Raw genomic sequence first — 20831 nt, 5'->3', positions numbered from 1 at the left:
CTGTCTGTCTGTCTGTCTGTCTGTCTCTCTCTCTCTCTCTCTCTCTCTCACACACACACACACACACACACACACACCACTCACATACTCTCTTCTCTTCCCCTTCTCTCTTTCCTTCTCTCCTTCCATCCTTCCCTCTCTTCTCCTATCGTTCTCTCTTTCTCCCCCCCCACTCCCCCTCCCACTTTCCTTCCTGGCTACTATGGTGTGACTGTTCTCCTTCTCCATATCCTCCCCATCACAATGGCTAAAATAATGTAACCAAAACAAGCCCTTGCTCCAGATCACAGAACTGTTCATTAGTGAAGCTGGACTTTGTACTTAACTCCATCTTTCTTCAAAGCTACGGGTCTTTTCCTCGTGATCTGTTGGCTCTCATTAACTGATGGAGGGTAGGGTAGACAGGCAGTGCGGAGCAGAAGTGTCAACACCAGGACTTAGGAAGAGGGAGAGGGACAGGTGGTAGGAGAAGTAGTTAATGTGATGCTGTGTCAGATAGGGAGGGAAGCTCAGTCCATTGGCAGGGCAGTCGAGGTGGCTCAGGTAGGAGAAGGCAGTTGCTGAGACAGATACAGTAAGTAGGACATTATGATTGGCAGAAATGAATTTGAGTAGGGATGGTCTCAGGAGGGACACGTTCTTTGGTCTTTAATGTACTGTGCTTTAACTCTTGGACTTATCTCAGCTGGATGTTTAGAATTCTCCAGTTAGGAAAGCATCATTTTCCCTCTGCCGCACAAAATCTCCCTTTCATACTCTTCTCAAATCTTGTACGCTTGTGCTCACACATGCGTGCAATTGCACATGCATGTTCATGTATGCAGAGGCAAGAGAATATTCCAAATATTGTTTCTCAGGTGCATCCACAGTGGGTTTTTTTTTTGTTTTTTTTGTTTTGTTTTGTTTTTGTTTTTGTTTTTTTTTTGAGACAGGATCACTCACGGGCCAAGGGATTAATGAATACGATAGGCTGGCTAACCTGGCAAATCCTAAGCATCTGCCTGTCTCCATCCTTTCCTCCCTGAAATTACAGTGCACACATCTGTCTTTTTACATGGATCCTAGGGACCACACTCTGGTTCTCATGTTTGTTTGTTTTGTTTTGTTTTTGTTTTTTTGTTTTTTGTTTTTTGTTTTTTGTTTTGTTTTGTTTTGTAGCAGGCATTTTACCCACCGAGCCACCTCCTTAGCCTCCTGTAGGTTATTTTCTATCCATTTTCTGTATACTAAGATCTGTGAAGGCAGGAATGTTGTCTCTACGGCTCAGACATGCTTAACCAGTAGCTGTGACATACTATGGGGGAGGAATATAGTAAAGAGGATTTGCATGATTATATTTTTAATAATTATACTATAACAATGTTCCCAAAGGCCAGAAGAACATGCTAGAATGATGAAAAAGAGCCATTAAATTTTCAAAAATTATTAGTCAATATTTTGGTCTAAGTCAGAATGTACAATCTGGAAGGAAGCTCATCTCAGTGCACGCACACAACACACACACACACACACACACACACACACACACACACACACACACTTCATTTACTTACCAACCACCTATAGAGGAACCAGACACAGTCCCTGCTTCTTAAAACTATAGAAAGAGAAGATGAGTTGTCATGACTGGGGAGACTGAATCTGTGGTTGAAACAAACAAACAAACAAAAAGATGAAAAAGAATAATCCAGTCTGTGACTATGGGTAAACATTTTATATTTGCCCACTGGGTTCCTAGAAAATGCTCATCCTGAAACAGGAGAATCTAGACCAAATGGTTCTCAATCTGTGGGTCCAGCAAAATTATAGTTATGAAGTAGCAACAGAAGAATTTTACGCTTTGGGGCCACCATGGCATGAAGAACTGTACAGGTGTGATAGCGTTAGAAGATGGAGAACAACTGACCTAGGCCTAACTCATGAAGCATGACAAGATGAAGCCAGAATGTGACCTCTTCCAGTGGGCTTGGGGACGACGGGGGCTCAGTTACCAAGCAGCCAGTCCTGAGCTGTTCAAACCAGCTCCATTTCTGATCCATGCTGTTGTTTTTCAAATTTGGGTTTAAAGATCTAGCTAGGCATGGTAGCACATATCTGTAATACCAGTACTCTATCTGTAGCAATAAAGAATTACCACTTTTAATTTCTCCCCCAAATAACCAAGAAACAATAATTCTCAACAACTTATCAAATACTTTCACCACCCTTTTTTGTGGTTTTAGAATGGAAAAAAGACTATTCACTATAAAACACACGTTAAGGAAGCAGCTCTTAGTGAGTTTCTCCTCATCCACCAGGAGGAACCTGGTTGTCAGGGGCTGAAATGACTCCACAGTGCCAATCCAACCTGCCACTAGATGTTGTAGTCAGAAATGGTGTGGGCTGAGAGAAGAGGGCAAGTCTTGATTCTCCAGTGGAAGACTTGCTTCTGGTGCTGGGAAGAAAACACTGTCTGAGACACAGTGTCTCCTCTGGGGATGGCACTGGAAGGTTTTTTTTTCCTGGCTAGTCCTCACTTTGTGCATTAAAGAAAGGACACCAGAGACACCAGTACTTAGTGTTGGATTGAACGAAATACCAGGCCTTCATCATGAGCAATAAGAATAAAGTTCACTTTGGTTTTTGGCACCACTAAGAAGGAAGACAGGCAAGGTGATTTACCCCAAGCTACTAGATGGCGAGAGTGGAGCCAGGAAGGATTTGAACTCTGCAAATATGGCTTTATTTCATGGTTTTTTATTGGAAAAATTGAGTGTGTATGTACGTACACACACATATGTTATGCTTGTGTATGGGGTATGCACAATGTATGTGTGTGTCTGATACGTGTATATGGGTTTTGCACGATGTTCATGTGTATTTGTGTGTGTGAGATATGAATGGTTATCAAGTGTGCATGGTATAAGTGTGGGTGTGGGTGTGCACACACACATCTGTGTTATGCTTGTGTATAGGGTATGCACAATGTGTGTATGTGTGTGTGAGGTATAGATGGTTATAGGGTGTGCATGGTGTAAGTGTGTGTGTGTGTGTGTGTGTGTGTGTGATAGAGTGATAGAGTGATGGTGAGGTGTGTGATACATGTGTATGGGGTACCCATGATATGTATGTGATATGCATATGCATGGGTATGCATGATGTATATGTGTATGTGATGTATTGTATGAGGTGTGTGCATACCATGGTACGCACGTGGAAGTCAGAGGATCAACTTGCAGAAGTCCCCTCTCTCCTCTACCTTTAATTGAGTTCCAGTATTGAACTCAGGCCACCAGGCTTATACAGCAAATACCTTCACGTGCTGAAACATCTGAGTCCTCTCACCTGTGCCTTCATGGCCTTTTCTATGGTGTGATAATGTGTTCTTCAGAGCACTGTCAGACACATACCAACACCCAGGAATATGATTGAGTTCTGTCAGTCGAAAGAGAAATGTCTCTCTCCTGATGACAGTAGCTAAACTCTATCTGAGGCACTGAGCTACCTACAAAGAATATTCTATGCTTATCCCTGTACCATGTATTCAGTCAAAGTCTTTAAGAAGTTCTGAGTATTCCCATTCAAAGTTAGAGCTCAGAGAAGTCAAAGGAGGTGAAGCCATCTGCAGCCAGTTCCTCTGCCTGGCCTCACACCCTTTAGCACTTAATACCACACTTGCTTTCAGTGTGTGTATGTGTGTGTGTGTGTGTGTGTGTGTGTGTGTGTGTACACTTATGCATTTGCATGTGTGTGTGCACTGCATGTGCATGTGTGTTCATGTGTATGTGTGTGCACATGTGTGTGTGTAGGTTTATTTTATTTTTACATGTGTGTATATATGTATGTTGGGGCAAGGGGGATGCACTGTGAGTGGAGATGACTGTGGAATCCAGAAGAGGGTGTTGGATCTCCTGCAACTGTAGTCACAGGCAGTGGTGGGCTGCTTGATGTGTGCTAGGAACTGAACTCAGGTCCTTTGCAAGAGCATGCCTGCTTTAAACTGCTGAACCACCTCTGCAGCGCCAGATGTGCTGCCTCAGTATTATTATCTCCATGGCTTCAGAGGCCAAATCTGGAAGGATCTTGTCCAAGTACTATCAACTTTTGCTAAAATTCTGCCGCCGAGGTGGACTTAGGAACTCTCTGACAAAATCAACATGAAATAAACATTCAAGAAATGTTCAGCTAAATTATAGCCTCCTTCTTTCCATAACACATGATGATGGTAATGATCTGTCTAGGAAAACATCCGGGATTAATTTTAAAATCTCAGAATGTCAACAAAGACTCATTCAATTATAGTCATGATTATTTAAGGTTATCATATAAACGAACAGAACCTTGCTCAATTTGCACAGGTTCTTTGAAGTTACAGAGTGCTTTCATGTTCATTATCACTTCTGGCTCTCAAGAGAAGACAGCTATATTCAATTAGTACCTATCTCAGCCGACAGAAGTGGGTCCTGGCGTTAGGAGAGAGTGTGGCTCACTGCGGTGGCTGGGAAAGGTAGAACTGCAGAGAGTCCAGATCACATGGATTCTGATTTACAGATTTCTCTAGGGGGTGAGGAGATGGTTCAGTTGGTAAAATATTTAACTGAGTCCAGTACCCTAGGAGTGACATTAGAACCAAAAGTCCAGGAAAGAGTAGTGGGACCACCACTAATGCTGGGCTAGGAGGCAGAGGACAGTGGAGTCCTGAGGCTCACACATCTTTTTCTAGTACCTTAACCATAGATGCCCAACTGCATGCAAATTATTTTTAATATGGATGCTGACAACACTCCCAGACTCAGTGTTTATGCCTCCTTAACTGGAACTGGCTGAATCTGGGAAGCCAAGTTCATGGAACCTCTGGCAAGCAGCCTTGAAGGTACGATAGTGTTACCCTACACTGGCATTTCTGACCTACCAGAGGATACATTTGAGGGCAAAGACAGGACCCCAGGGCTGCAGAGGTGACCTGGAGCAGAGAAGGAGCGGAGAGGCATGGAGGCATTAGCTGCTGGCTGGAAGAGATCTGAGGAGCATGGACAACCATGTACAGATACAGTCTGGGGGCAACTCAGAGGCAAGCCTAGTGAAAACAGGCTTAGTATGAGAACAAAGCATGGAACCATCTAGAAGAATAGCAACCTTGACAAAAGCTAACGCCAACATCTTACATCCCAGATATGGCAGTCAAGTTGGCCTCAATAGATACCAGCAAGGACTCATTCCCTATCCTTGACCAGTCTCTGTTTCACAGCTGTAAAACATAGCCATTGATCTGGACACACTACTCCATAGTGTCTGCTCTGCTCTTCTTGAGGACCCCCTGGCGCTTTCCCAGAGAGCAGCCCAGTTTCCCCTACAGCCAGATTGGTAATGCCTATGCTAGGTTCCCCTGCCCTCTCTACTCTGCAGACCTGAATGGGCTTGAATTGGCCACATTGATTTGTAGCTTATTTGCACCTCAGTGTCTACTACTGGGCCACTCACTGAGGCCAGTGCCTTTTCCACCACTGCAATGAAGAAAACCATCCATAGCGCAAAGTAGCCGAATGCCTACGTGCAAAGATCGGTAGAGAATAAAAGTTGCGCAGTGGGCAGGGGTGGGGGTGGGGGACTGGCAATATAGGTCAGTGGGTATAACATTTGCCCAGTAGTCATGAGGCTCAGAGGTAGAGTAGTTAACTCTACCCTGAGATCCCAGCAGGGTTGGAAACCAACACCACTCCTCTTCCAGCATAGCTTATACCAGAAGCGTGTGTTTGCTTCAGTGTCATAGATTTAGGCAGCTGTTCCCAGGATCTCCACACTGCTGACCGCTTGTCACCAAGGCCTCTAAGCATAGGCCAACACAGAGGGCCAGGCACAAAGCAGATGTCAGAGAGTTTTGTTTAATGAGAACATTGTGAATGAATCCTGGGAAAAGGCGGTGTCGCTGAGCCGTCCATCCTTCACACTTAACACAAACAACTGGTGGACCCAGTGGGGAGCACCCTGTGCCCCCAGCTACTGGGGAGACTACGTGTTCAAAGCTAGCCTGGCCCACAGAGCAAGCAATATCAGACCAAAAGAATTAAGGAAAGTTACAGAAATTGTGATGCTCTGGTGACACAAATTCTGATGCTGAACATCTAAAAGTCTATTAAGTAAAAGCTCCTGCTTGTGCTCTGCAGCCCAGGAAATCAAGAGTCAGAGAGTGACGTCATTGCCATTCCCATGACTAATTTTGGCAGGTCCATCACTCAAACTGAGGTCTAACTCATAGAAAAGGCATGTGCGTAGCTTAAGGGGAAATGTAATTCTGGCTGAGGAAGCAGTGTGGACAAATCTAAGGGTATTGCGGCTACTCAGAGAGTGCGGCTAAGCAAGACAGAAAAGAGTAGAACTTCTGCTCTCCTGGATCAGTGCTAACCCCAGGGTTTCTTCTGCAAGTGAATTTTATGAATACGTTCTAGATAATATCATATTTATCAGCTCAGCTCAAGGCATCAGTATAGAGAAGTTTAAACCTCCAGACAGCTGGGTTCCAATTAATGAAATATTAAAAAAAGAAGAAAAAAAGAAAAAGAAAGAAATCAGTCCTAGGGCTGGGGAGATGGCTCTGGGGATAAGAGCACTTGCCGTGAGCACTTGCCGTGCAAGCCCGAAAACCTGAGTCTGAATCCCAGTATACACATTAAAAAATAAATCTGGGCATTACCATATCCAGCTATAACCGCAGCATGGCGGGATGTGGCCACTTGTGGCTTGGTGGGGCTGTAATGAACGGGTTCCAGGGGCTCACAGGACAGACAGCCTAGAGGAAAAAGTGAGTTTCAATTCAGTGAGAAGCCCCACTTCAAGGGAATAAGATGGAGACTGATGGAGAAGGGAAGCCCAACATCCTTGTCTGCCTTCCACATGAGCGTGCGTGTGTGCACCTGCATATGTGCACACACGTGCACATATGCACATGTGCACACACACAGCACTCAGAGAAAAGAAAATGCTGTAATTCAATATGCAGCTCAACTCTGAAAGGAATTTATATTTGTGTAACATTTTTCAGCTACCACAGGGGACATCTACACACCCTTCACAGAGCGGTGCTGTGATAGGACATTGTATGTAGATGTACGATGATGAAAGCTTAGAACTTAATATTGGTGGGATACTGTTGGCTAAGCCCTGCCCTCATCTGGATTTCAGCACTCCTTCTTATAATAGCACTTTTCTATTTCAGAGTCCAATGCAGGACTCCACACAGCCCTGAGCTGCCATGCCTTCCCAACCTCTCTCAGGGGTGTGACAGGGCATCTAACTTGTCTTCCTTTTTTTTTTTTTACAAAGGCCTGGCTGACCACTTCACTTCTCACTTTGGGCTTATTGGATGTTCCATCATTAGACTGAGGTTACACATTTTTGACAAGCTGTGCTTCAACTTGCTCTGTGGGCAAGTACACCAACATGCTTTGCACCAGGGATGACATGATGTCAACTCACCTTGATCCATTTGTGAGTAGAGGAAGTGTCTTCCAGTCTGCCAGACTGTGCCTCTGTGCAATTCCGCTTCTTCCCTTTATTGTACTAAATACATACATAAATAAATACCACGAGACTCTGTACCTCTGTGCTAGTATCCTGCCTTTCCTTAAACTTATACCTACGGCTTTTTAACATCTCTCCATGGATCTCGCCTGTATTCATTCATTCATTCATTCATTCATTCATTCATTCATTTATCTATCGTGTGCACACACATGCATGTAGACATGGCAGGGAGTATGGAGGCCAGAGGATAACTTGCTGGCATCAGTTCACTCTTTCCACCATGTGAGTTCCAGGGGTTGAACTCAGGTCATTGGGGCTTGGCCACAAGTGTTTTGTCCCAGTGAGCCATGTCACCAGTCCACAACATTTTTCACTGTGGTCCTCTCTTGCTAGCTTGTGTTTTTAAAATTCTCTGTGCCATGATTAACTGCACATCTGTAAGGAAAAGTCTGTCCTTCTCCACAGACCCATTTTCTCAAACTTTTTAATCAGTGAGGACCAGTATTTATGTGATTCTGTGAACCAGGACCCAATGATCCTTTCCTATTTTGCTGCTCTGTTCACCCAGGTTTGGCCACAGAGAATCCCTGTGCCCTTCTGAGATGCCTCCATCCTTGGTTCTTTGTTTGTTTGTTTGTTCGTTTTTTGTTGGCTGGTTGTTTTTCTTTTTGTTGTTGTTTGGTTTGTTTTTGTTTTTGTTTTTTTGTTTTTATTGGTTGGTTGGTTTGGGACTTTTTTTGGATTGTTTGTTTATTTTGCTGTTTGAACATCTATTCTGTGGTTCTGCAGATGCTCTGTTTCCATCTTGTGTTCTTCTTCCTTTAGTCTTATAACCAGTCACCTCCCAACCCACAAGGGCTTCACTTCCATTTTACTAGCAAGTGTTGTGGAGGACTCAAGACAAGTTGTGTTCAGTGCTCCTGGGGCATTCTCTCTCCTTGGTCCTCTCACTGGACAAAGGTGTGAAATGCATACATCTCTATTAGCCCACACACATACATAGCATCATTATCTCCTCACTGGTTATTTTGTGTGTGCATTTACCAGCCATGATTATGTGCTCTAATGCTAGTACCACAGTGGAAGTTTCCAGCAGGCTTGGCTCCTTTTCCCATCGAATGCTTGCTTTGGGGACAATGTTCCATCGTTCCCTATACCTAGGCAAAGAAGCACATCTTCATAATTCAGCTGCTATATTTACTGATCTGTGGGGGAAAATTTCCATGACAAAGAAAAAGTAAAAGCATTCCTTTAAGTTCTCAATGGCCAGTTCTGTGCCATCCATACTGAATACTAAGAGACACCAGCCCACACATACAATCTTAAAGGCATGCAAAACTAAAACATTAGAGACAAGAGAGACAGCTCCGCAGTTAAGAGTGTTGGCTATTTTTCTGAGGGCCAAGCTCAGTTGTCAACACACATGTGGGCAAATATTCATGTATATAAAGTAAAAATAAACACATGGTTTAAGTCAAGATACCCAGCCACTTACACATCTTCATATTTTTTTTTGAAGCCCATATCCTTAAAAGTCTCACAATGGGGATGGCATTTATCAGGGACACTGCTGTTTTGCAAGCACCCTGATAGAGGCTTAGAAAAGAAAGCCAAGTTTAAACATTTGTATCAATGAAAACTGTTTATAACTCAGAAGACTGTACTGCGTGAGCTTCCCAACACATTTATCACCTCACTCCTGAGCTGGATGGGAAGGAACGACCTTTGCCTGCCAGCGGAAGTCTGGGAAAAACGATGAAGAACATGTCAGAAACACTATGAATCTTCTTCAGGCAGTTATAGTAGTGAAAATGATCTTGATTCTTTTCCCCCACCCCCATTCATAAAACTCCATCAGCACTTAAAGATAACGCTGTCAATCCATCGTCGTCGTCTTCCCACAGGCAGTGCTGTCGTGGCAGCTTCCCTTGGAGCTCAAAAGTGGTACCCAAAATGGGAAGCCTTCCTGCAAGGTCCATGCTGATAAAATGCTAATGAGAGAAATGTGAAAAGAGACAGGCAGAGTAAGAAAGGGAAAGGTTTCTCGCCTTCACTGAAGGTTAATGGACAAATCTTTTAAGTTTTCTGTGATCTACTTTCCTCTGTCAAATAAGAATAATCGTAAATGTTAGGAGCTGTTCTTGCAGAGGACCAGGAGTCAGTTCCCAGAACCCATATGGTGGCTCGCAACCATTCGATCCCAGTTTCAGGAGATCCAACGCCCTCTTCAGGCAACTCTGGGTGCTGCCTGCATGTGGCAAACATGCCTACACATAAAAAATAACGATAGATGATAAAAAGCAAAATAAGAACTCATCAGAGAGCCATGAAAAGAAAAATCAAAATAACGGACCTAAACTATACTTTGAAAAGGTGAAAGCACCATCGTGATAAGAAAATATCCCTAGTCTCGTCATTGTGATTTTGTCCTAGAAAATGTTCATAAGAGGAGTCTCCAAGTCGTTAGCAGTAAATGTGCAGCTTGGAAAAGATATTACGTGGGTGACATCAGGCTGGGAAGAGAGCTCACACTTGCATTGGCAAAGCTGAAACTTGACACAAGTTCAGTACTCTACGGTGCCAAGCTGATGGCGCGTGCTCACTAAATATTTATTGACTGAGCTCTTGCTTTTGGTGCACTGTGGAATATTTGTTTCTCCCTTTCTTTCACTGTGGTAGAAGCTTAAGATAGGAAGTGTGCTTTATTTACATGCCATTTTCTGTACCAACTTTAGTGCTTGTCACAGGCCTGGCATTTACATTAGCTCGTAAAAAAATTTAAAAATATATGAATGAATGAGATCCTGTGAAAATGGTGTTTCCATTATGTTGAGGAAATAACTGGATGAATGGAATTGTTTGGCGTAAAAGTGAATAATAAGGACCAAGCTTCAAGGCATATGTAACCTGACTTCAAATTTACCTCTAATGCTTCCGTAATTAAGACAGGGATGTTGCCTTGGATAAGAAAGTGGGGGAGTGGAACTAGGAGGAAACTACATAGGTAGCTGAATACTGTTTAGTGAAGAATAAAAAGAGGAAGGAAAATATTTTCAAAACTGGGGAAATGGATGGGGTTTGGTGGCACAGGTTTGTAATTATAGCTACCTGAGAGGCTGAGGTAGGAAGATCTCAGGACAAGTTCAAGGCCTTCCTTGGATATATAATCAGTTTCAAACAGCCTGGGTAACTTAGTTAGACTTGGTCTCAAAATGCATTTTAAAGGATAGACTCACAGGAAATAGGACTCAGTTCCTACCTCACAGCATGCAGACTTAAGTTCAAATGAGAAGGTTTTGATTCCAGTTTTCTTTCTCTAACTGTGATAAAGCATTATGGCCACAGGCAACAGGAGAAGAAAAGATTTATTTGACTTTTGTGTCTGGGTCACAGTTCATCACTGAGTAAAGTCAGGGCAGGAAGCAGAAGCTATGAAGGAGTGCTGCCTGCTGGCTCACACCCAGGATCATGCTTAGCTAGCTTTCTCATATAGTTCAGGACCACTTGCATACAGGATAGTACCACCCACAGTGGGCTGGGCCCTCTTACAGCAGTTAATAATCAAGACAACCCCTCACAGACATGTCCAAAAACCACTGTGATAAATACAATTATTGAATTGAAACTATTTCTTCAGCTGATTCTAGGCTGTATCAAGTTGACAGTTAAAATGTTAACTCTGTCAGGTTACATACTATTACACTTTCTGCTTATCTGAAAACATAGTTAAGAAATGAACCAACAAACCACAGGAAGGGAGTAAATTTTGGCACACATACTGATGCTTCTCCAGGTACCAACCTGGCCCTGCCTCAGTTCTTCCCACCGCAGACAAACTTCTTGGCAGAAGGCTTTGGAACTTCTTCCTCAGAAGCTACTCCTGTCTCAGTTCTATGTTCTGCACTACTTGCAGCCAGAATGATCTTTTCTAAACCTAAGTCTCCCATCACTTTTCTATTCAGAACTGTCCAGCAGGGGCCAGAGAGTTAGATCAGCAGTTCAGAGCACTAGATCTTCTTCTATAGGTCCCAGGATCTATTTCCAGCACCCACATAGCAGCTCTTTTAATTTTCTGTAACTCCAGGCTCAGTATCTGATACCTTATCATGGCCTCCACCGGCACAAGGCACACAGACATGTGTACACAGACATAAATGCAGGCTAAACACGCATATGAAAAACAAACACATTAATAATAACCTTTCTCATGGCTTTGTATCATATCCAGTACAAAGTTCAAGCCCCGAATCTCAATGCCATTCTTCCATTTCTACCACCATTACCATCATGACTTAAGTACTGGCCTTTCTGGCAGGTGCCCTGGTAAACTGCCTTCCTGTATGAAATTATTTCCAAATGTGCATCATATACAAAGAGCTATGTTATTTTGATTTCCAATACTTGACCTATATTACGGTGACTATCACTAATACATGTTGGTCTTTGGTTTAGATATCATTCACTTGCTAACATCTAGAGGGATGTGTTCAGACAGCTTTCTGATTCTCAAGGCTCGTTTTTATATTTTTTGATTGTCTTTCAACAATAGCATATTAGGCTTGGTTCTCACAAAGCCTTTACCGTAACATAGCATTATGGTTGTATATTCCCTTGCTTATATGACTTCCCAGCTAAACATAGTTTATATACCTGGCATGTAGCATTTAACATCTTATCCCACAGGAATAGGGTGTGTTAGCAGCAGGGAATTGTTGAGTGAGCTCACTCTCAGTCTGAAAGGCCAGGAGTGGACAATGAGACCCTCTCCTAACTGCATGGGAGTCAGCAGCATTCAGATTAAGATATAGAACTTTCAGCTCCTCCAGTGCCATCCCTGCCTGGACAATACCATGCTCCCTCCTTGATGATAATTGACGGAACCTCTGAACCTGTAAGTCAGGCCCAATCAAACGTCCTTATAAGAGTTGCCTTGGTCATGGTGCCTGTTCATGGCAATAAAACTCTAAGACAGAAATTGGTACTAAGGACTGGAGTACTGCTATGACAAGCCTGACCATGCTTTTGTTTGGAAGAATGTAATTTGGGGACCTTAGGTTTGGAAAGCAGTGGGATGCTTTAAGTAGGACTTAATGGGCTATCCTAGCAGGGATATGGAGGACTTTCGAAGAGTGATTTGAAATGTGCGGACCTGGCTCAAGAGGTTTCAGTGGAGAAGAACTTCAGTATGTGGCTTAGAGACTGTTTTTGTGGAGTTTTGGCAAAGAACGGGGCTCCTTTTTGCCGTTGTCTGAAGAGTCTACCCGAAACTAAATTAAAGAGATTTTTATTAATTCACTGACAAAGGAAGTCTCAGAAAAGCCCAATGGAGACTTTGTTCTCTGGTTTAATCTCATGAAGAACATTCTGATCAAGCACAGCAAGCTTAGAAAGAAAAAAAAAACAAAATGTATGGTTCAAGTAATAATAAAGGGGCATCAGAAAGTGAAATAGAGCTGAATCCTGTGTTCAAGGGGATAAAGAGATTAAGAGAGCAGTGATCTCAGGGCAAGATCCCACTTGGCTAAGTTTATTGTTTGTGTTTGCAGTTGAACAACAAATAGTTTGGACTTTTAATCCAGAATGAACTACAATCCAGAAATGGAGAGCACACCTGTGATCCAGATCTTGAGGCTGGAAGTCACATTTTTATCTGAATCTTGAGGAGTAGTGGCCCTGAAGAGCTTAGAGGCCCAAGCACGGTGGTACATGCCTTTAATCCCAGCATTCAAGAGACAGAGGCAAATATATCTCTGAGTTCAAGGCCAGCCTGGTATAGAGCAATTTTCAGGGAAAGAAAGGCTTAAGTCTAGGCATGGTGGTACACACCTTTAATCCTGGCATTCAGGAGACAGAGGCAAGCAGATCTCTGAGTTCAAGTTCAATCTAAAGAGCAAGTTCCAGGACAGCCAAGCTTAGGCAGTGAAGGAGTTGGAAAACAGAAAGCTGGTGATAAGATGAAAGGAGTTGGAGATCTGAAGAGCTCTTTTACACCAGACATGGAGATGCAGTGTTTGGAGTCTTGCTTTGGTCTTGTATTTTCTTACTATTATGTTTTGGATGTTGGAGGTACGTGATCTGCTTTCTGATTTTGATTTTATAGGGGACTACAGTTAAGTGATTGGATGAATTTCAGAAACTTTGGACTTTTAACATTGTTGAGACTGTTACAGACTGTGGGGACTTTTGAAGGTGGACTAAATGCATTTTGCATTATGCTTTGGCTAGGTGTGGCTCCAATAGACTCATATGTTTGAACAAATCTATGGGGATCAGGGAGTGGAGTGTGGTGTCTTGAATAACCTTGACCCATGGGAAATAGCACTACTATGAGGTATGGCCTTGTTAAAATAGGTGTGGCTTTATTGAATGAAATATGTTACTGTGTAGGCAAGCTTTGAGGTCCTATGCTCAGGATCTTCCCAGTGTGGAAGAGAACCACCTCCTAGCTGCCCCCAAGACAGCCTCTCTCCTGGTTGCAGTCAGATCGAGATGCAGAACTCTCAGCTCCTTCTCCAGCACCATGTCTACCTGGATGCTGCCGTGTTTCCTGCCATGATGATAATAGACTCAACCTCTGTAACTGTAAGCAAGCCCCAATTAAATGTCATCCCTTATAAGATTTTCTTTGGTCATATTATTTCTTCATAGTAATGGAAACCGTTTCCTAAGACATTAGATTTCCAGTGTGAAACCTAAGTGAAGTTGCATGGTTTCAGAATGCCCATTGTAACTGTATAGAAATATGAAGTACAGAGTTAGTCTAAGTGTTTGAGTGGCTTCCATGAAACAGTTGTGTGGTGTTTTTATTTATGAGATAATAAAGTAATATTTAAATTTTAAAAGTTAAAAAGAAATTATTGAAGTAGAAACTTAAGGGTTATTTGGAAATTCAGTTGTGTTGGATGGTGTTTTGCTGGGGCAAACATATGAAGGAGTGTTTTTCTGAAGTAGACACAGGTGAAGAAACCTTTTACTGAAGTAGTCACTGGAGAAAGGATGCTCTGCTGAAGCAAGCACGTGAAAGGATATGTGACGAAGGATTCTTTGCTAATGACCTTCATGTATTGCCCCGTCTTTCATTGCATAGCTGAGCTCCATTTGTCAGGACCCCATTGAGAAAACAGGAAGGAGGATTTCTGGTGATGTGCTTGTGGCCTCTTGTCATTCCCTTGGACTCAGGCTGATTGGCAGAACAATGTCAGCTGAGACAGATGCACATGCTGAGGCAAGACATGTGGTGAGTCAAGAACTGTGGAGGACACTTGATATTTGGGAAGAGTATAAATGATGGAGGAGGAGCTTGACTTGCTGGTAGAGATGGCTGTACATTGCTTGTCGAACTCGACTCTTCGCTGATCTTCACTTTGCTGAGAGAGGCACAGCCAAGGACTTTTCCTGGCATTCCTGTTGGCTCTGCTCCCTCCTGCTGACTTCTGCTAAGGCTGAGGCCTGATTGGCTCTGCTAGGTCATGTCATTGCTGCTGATTTGTGTCTGCTATCCCAACTCTACTGAACAGGACTGCTGATAATATCCATGATGCTGCTGTTGACCTGTGAACTGACCTGCCAATTTCCAGACAGCACGTGGGATTTGCTCCAAAGAACTATTTCTAAACAAGTCCACCTCCCCCATATCCTTTCTTTTCCACTACTTCTGGTGGGTGGTGAGCTAAAAGGGAGGTTAAAGCATTTAAGAACCATCATTAAAGTACAGGATTTGAAAAAAATTAAAGTTACAAATTATCTTCTCCTAGGATCATTCATTCCACTAGTTCACCAACAGCTACTATAGGATGAGTTCTGCTGAATTAACAACATTTATATGTGCAGTCCCAATGCAAGAAGTAGGACTTGAGTTAAAAGAACCAGGCATGAATGTGTGAGTTATACAGTGGAGCTGGTATTAATAAATGCCTCCTTTAATCTGAACAATAAATGCGATAATATAAGAATCACATTACAAGCTATGAAGTGCAATGGAAACATAGTAATTACTAACTGATGATCTACTCTCAAGAAATTTAGTATCTGCTGGAGTCCCTCATTAATGACACAAGCCTCCTCTCATCCTCCTCACTGTTCATAAAGTAACTTACAACCTTGTGCTTTTTCTCACTTTATATTTTATTAAAAGATAATTTTTATCATGCAAGATTAGTTTCTTCAATTAATATTCACTTTCAGTGCATTTTCTATGTTGATTAAGTTAATTTTGAATATTAGGAAGAAATAGACAGTGTTAATGGAGGCAGTCAGTGAGAGAGCTCAGCAGGTAAATGAGTTCTCAGGCAAGTCTAATTACCTGAGTTCAAACTCCAGGATCCTCATGGTGGAAGGGGAGAACTGACTCTCAAAAGTTGCCTTCTGACCTCCAGACACATATTATATTAGCAAAAGCATGCCAAAAAACACACAAACAACTGCATGTGCTCACATGTACATGTGCATACACACAAATGAATAAATATAATAAATGCAATACAAATTTTAAAATAGTCCTGATACTACAACAAGAATAAAAGGGAGTACAGGATCCTGCCTACCTCAAACATTTCACAGAAGTTTCAGAAATCAAGCTAACCCTGTACTGAAATAATCTCCACAGGGCAAAGACTAAGAAGAGATGGTCTGCTGAGGTTCTAGATGTTCTTGGAGTTTCTTCTCATCCCTGTGACCCAGTAGTATTCCTTAGCTGCACGTGCACACAGGAGGAAACTTTGAGGCTATTCCTGGTATAGAACAGAAGCCAGACTTCAGAGTCAGGATTATTAAAAGGACTTGTGATGCTCAGTTTTGATTGTCAACTTAACACAAGTGAGAACTATCTACATTAAGTTGGCTTACAGGTACATCTGAAGGAGGTTGTGTTAGTTAACTGATGTGAAAAGACTCAAGTCACTATGGATAGGACTTTTCCTTCTGCAAGGTACACTGGGCTATATGAGAGTGGGAAAAGGAAGCTGAGCCCAAGAATGCAAGTAAACAAGTGCACACACATACTCTCATTTCTCTCTGTTCTTGATGTGAGCAGTTATTTAAAGTTCCTGCTGTGACCTCCCCACCATTAGAGACTCTCACCCAAAATTGTGAGGTGAAATACACTCTTTTCTCCCCTAAATTGCTTTTCTGTCATGGTATTTTTATCACAGCAACATAAATGAAACTAGGACATACTTTTTAACATAGATGAAAGCATGGATTAGAAATCATTAGTCTATGGGAAGAAATTAAGCTTACTAATCTGAGTATAAAGTACTGTCAGAGTCTCTCTATAGAATTTGTGACCACAGGTATGGACTCACCTGGATACTAGGCTCACTTGTGCAAGACCCAGGAGATCCAGGAAACTACATCATAACTACTCATTGACTGTGGCTACAGCACAGACTCGGGACAGAAAGAAAACCCAGTTCTATAAAGAATTCGCTTCAACTCAGATTTAGCCAAATTCTTTATAACTGAAATGTGTAAGGGAGGAGGAAGCAAAGTCACAACCTCAGAAAAACTATCGAAAATGAGTTAGATACTGCAAAGCCACGGAAAAGAAGATTTACATGCCCACTGATTTCAATAGCAACCACTGGGGGAAAAACTACTCAGTTAAGATATTATAAGGGAGTAGAGGTAAAAGGGATTTAAAATATAATCAAAGAGCAATGTAATATGAAAGAAATACCAATCCTGAAAAATCAAGCCTCTAATAATAACTCTTTAAAAATTAGTAGCAGATCGAAGAACAGACTAGACAGCAGTAAAGAGAGAGTTGGTGAACTGGAATATAGATGTGAGTCAATTCTTTATCATACAGTACATTCTAAAGCTATTGCTCTCTGCTTATGGGGAAAGCACGTGTAAGATGATAATTTTAAGAAACAAACCAGAAGTGAAAGTTTAGGATATGTGAAGTAAAAGTTACAGAAGGAAACAGTAGGAAAGAAGAAGGTTGTATATGAATGGTAGTAAGAATTTCAGCATTGATAAAAATTCTCAGATTCAATAATGACAACAAATACTAAACCAAAAAAAAATCTCTAGCTATGAATAATGAATCATCAAAAGCAGCTTTTAGAAAGATTATTGAATGGTTATCTTAGCATGTGTCCTTTGCAGCTCAGGCTGCTACATCAAAGCACAGACTGCACATCTGTGGTAAATTTAGTTATCCATGGGCACAAACTAGAATGGCCTGGAAAAGGAGTATGAACAAAAGATGGTCTAGATTAGGCTGTCCCATGGGCAAGTCTGTGGGGGCATATCTTCATTGTGTTATTTGGAGTAGGAAGACGATACTCACTGTGGATGGCACCATTCCCTAAGCAGGGGATCTGGAACACTACTAGAACAGAGAACATAGTGAGCTGGGCGCTATCATGTATGCATTAATTCATTGCTCTCTGCTATCAGCTGTGGCTACTTGTGACAAGTTTCTTCCTTCATACTACCTTGACTTGCTCACAGTCATGGACACTGTTCTGAAACTGTGAGTCAAATTTCTCTCTTACAAAACAGAACACCTCCAATTCAGCTACAAATGGAATCATAAAATTGCTAACACAATATAGGTACCAAGATATATTAATATATGTTTTTTCAACACTAAGAAAAAATAACTGTATACTCACATGAAAGTCTCTGTGAGAAGGATGAAGAAAAAATATTTTGAGGTAAAATTTGAGTTTACCGACAACAAATCTTTACCTATCAAAGCTCTAAAAGATGTGCTTCAAGCAGAGGAAAAAAAAATAGTTCCAAAAGAAACCCAAATATCCAAAAGGAACCGAGTGATGAAAGAGATGCCAGAATGGAAATGTGAATCTGTGAAACTGGTCCATATCTAGGTAGAAGAGACTATTTGTGGGTAAGGAAGAGAAAATAAAAGTTGTGCTCACCCAGGCTTGGCAGCAGTATTCCCCCATTGAAGGCTTTGCCGTAAATCCTTTACAAATGAAGTTGAGCCAGGATTCATGAGTAGTAATACCTCCCAGCTATCCTCAGCAGCGTCCAGTTGATGACCTATGTCATTAACGCTGGTAGTATGTGCTCCTTGCCACTGAGCCCTCTCTCCAGCTCCCTAACATAGTATTCTGAATATTTCCTCATGAATGGTAGCCTGTAAACCTTATTTCAAATTTGGGTACACAGAAAACAAATGCCATACCTGTATACAATTTCTGTTTGGGATATCAACTTCAGTGGCAGCAGAAGCCACAGTTGGAAGGCAACCTACAGATGTGACAACAGCTGGGCAGATAGCTATTCAATATTTATTTAGGACCTGTCATTGAAAGAAACCATTGTTTACACCCTTTCAATTGCTACCACTGAGCCTGTTACAGAAAAAGTAGCTGGAGAGATGGATCAGTGGTTGTCAGGAATTACTGTTCTTGCAGAGCCCTTGTGTTTGGTTCCCAGCACCTACCTTAAGTGACTTACAACCACCTATAACTCCTGTTCTAGGGATCTGACACTTTCTTCTGGCCTCTGAGGACAGCTGCATGCACACAGTGCATATAAACTCAACCAAGCACACACATGCACTCACAAATAAAGAAAACTTAAGAATATTGAAACAATATGAAATACATAAAAATTCATCGTTATGTCAAATGTCAATCCAAATTTCTACCCTCCTGGCGTATTAGACAAGTATGGTTACAACGGAAGATTCTGTCTACTGCCATATTGTCTAGTCAGTCATGCTTGTGAATAATTGCTCTTCAGTTTCTTGGAAAATTCTAGAAATGTTAAATGATCCTTAAAATCATCTCAGAGCACTCGGCTTGTGAATCTTGCCATTCTAGTTTGCTTTCTGTTGCTGTTGTTGTGTTTAGTTTGCTTCCTAAGCAACACCAACTCAGGGTGCTGAGGGTTGATTCCATTTACTCCATCATCAAAGGAAGCCAGGCAGGAACTGGGGTAACGTTCTCTACATGATGAAAGGTCTACCAATAGAACTTCTTCCTGTCCTGGGGGGATCTACTGGACAACATTTCAAAGGAACATTGTGACATTTTTGTTCTGGGAATAAGTCCCACCTGTTTTCTTCTCTGTGATGTAGCTGGTGATTAAGTGGATTCGAGTCTTGTTCTGTTTTTATTATTTCTTTTTTACAAATGTGATATCAATGTCCCTCCATTTTAAATAATGTGCCAGGATAGATAGTGGCAATATCTGACATTTGAATGTATGCTCTAGGGAATGGTAGATACCTGCTCAGACTTTGCACCAACATCATTTGCCTTTCAGAGCATCCTGAGAGGGTCCCACTGGGCTTCCTCCTGTTCTTAGGAACTAAAAGGAAATAGGTCCTCCCTTGGTTTTCTCTCTGCTTCCTGTTCCTATGTATTTTTCCTCCAGAGCTCATAATTGCCTACATTAAGTGACTGCTTGTTCTTTGCCAAGCATGATTGTTTTCTGTAGTGAGTGCGGATCGTTGCTGTTACAATGCTCAGATGATATAGCACCAACACGTTCTCACTTTTTACAGATGAGGAATATGAGAAACGAGGTTTGCATAAGTTCTTCAAGGATATACAAGTGAAGATTGCACCTAGGAAGTCTCCTTATAGCCAGTATGCTTGGTGGGTAGCAGAACTGGATTCTGCCATGCTGGGGACCCCGAGTGTCAGTGCAGTCAGTCTATGGTGCAGCTTCTCATTCCAGAGAAGGGTCTGCAGAACCCATGTGTGCATTTTGAGAGCATCCCTCCTTGCTTTGGAGTTCACGGTGGGCTTCTGCTTTGACTTCCCTCTATTTCCCGTCTCCCACCATGTCCATAAAAGATCCTCTAACCTTCCCATGTCTACTCAGAAGACACCCCAAGCATTCCAACGTCTGTGAAATTCTCTTAGGAATATTTACTCTCACCCCTTTTCCTGTTTCCTGTTCTGGTAGTTCTTCAGCCTGGGATTTCTTCCTCCTGCCTTTTTTTTTTTTAAATTAATTTTTAAATTAATTATTGAGGCCAGACAAGGCAGCTCTCTGATGGAGGCCTCAGACCAGCCCATGTATGCTCTTTGGTTGGTGGCCTAACTTTCTGGGAGCTCCCAGAAGTCTGGGTTATTTGACACTGTTGGTCTTCCTATGGGGTTGCCATCCCCTTCAACTCCTTCAATCCTTCTCCTAACCCGACTGAGGTAGGGGTCCCGACCTCTGTCCAAGGGTTAACTGTAAGTATCTGCATCTGTCTCAGTCACCAAGTGGCAGAGCCTCTCAGCCATGCTAGGCTCCTGTCTGCAAGCACAACATAGCAGCAGTAATAGTGTCAAGGCTTGGTGCCCGCCTACGGGTATGGATCCCAGGTTGGGCTGGTCACTAGATGGCCTTTCCTG

General features: G+C 42.2%; 1 long non-coding RNA gene and 1 pseudogene across 1 annotated transcript in view; both read left to right on the top strand.

The window, feature by feature from the left end:
• LOC110327182 overlaps positions 1–2623 on the top strand; it is a 44738-nt gene extending 42115 nt beyond the window's left edge. The window contains exon 4 of the long non-coding RNA XR_002380813.1: positions 2223–2623. This is a non-coding gene — a long non-coding RNA (uncharacterized LOC110327182). The remainder of the gene's footprint in view (positions 1–2222) is intronic.
• Positions 2624–13496: 10873 nt separating this feature from the next.
• Positions 13497–20831, top strand: part of LOC110328378 — a 30702-nt pseudogene continuing 23367 nt past the window's right edge.

Source organism: Mus pahari, chromosome 10 (assembly GCF_900095145.1).
Source record: "Mus pahari chromosome 10, PAHARI_EIJ_v1.1, whole genome shotgun sequence".
Lineage (NCBI taxonomy): Eukaryota > Metazoa > Chordata > Mammalia > Rodentia > Muridae > Mus > Mus pahari.
The sequence above is the reverse complement of the archived record's forward strand: the minus strand, read 5'-3'. Positions and strand labels throughout refer to the sequence as shown.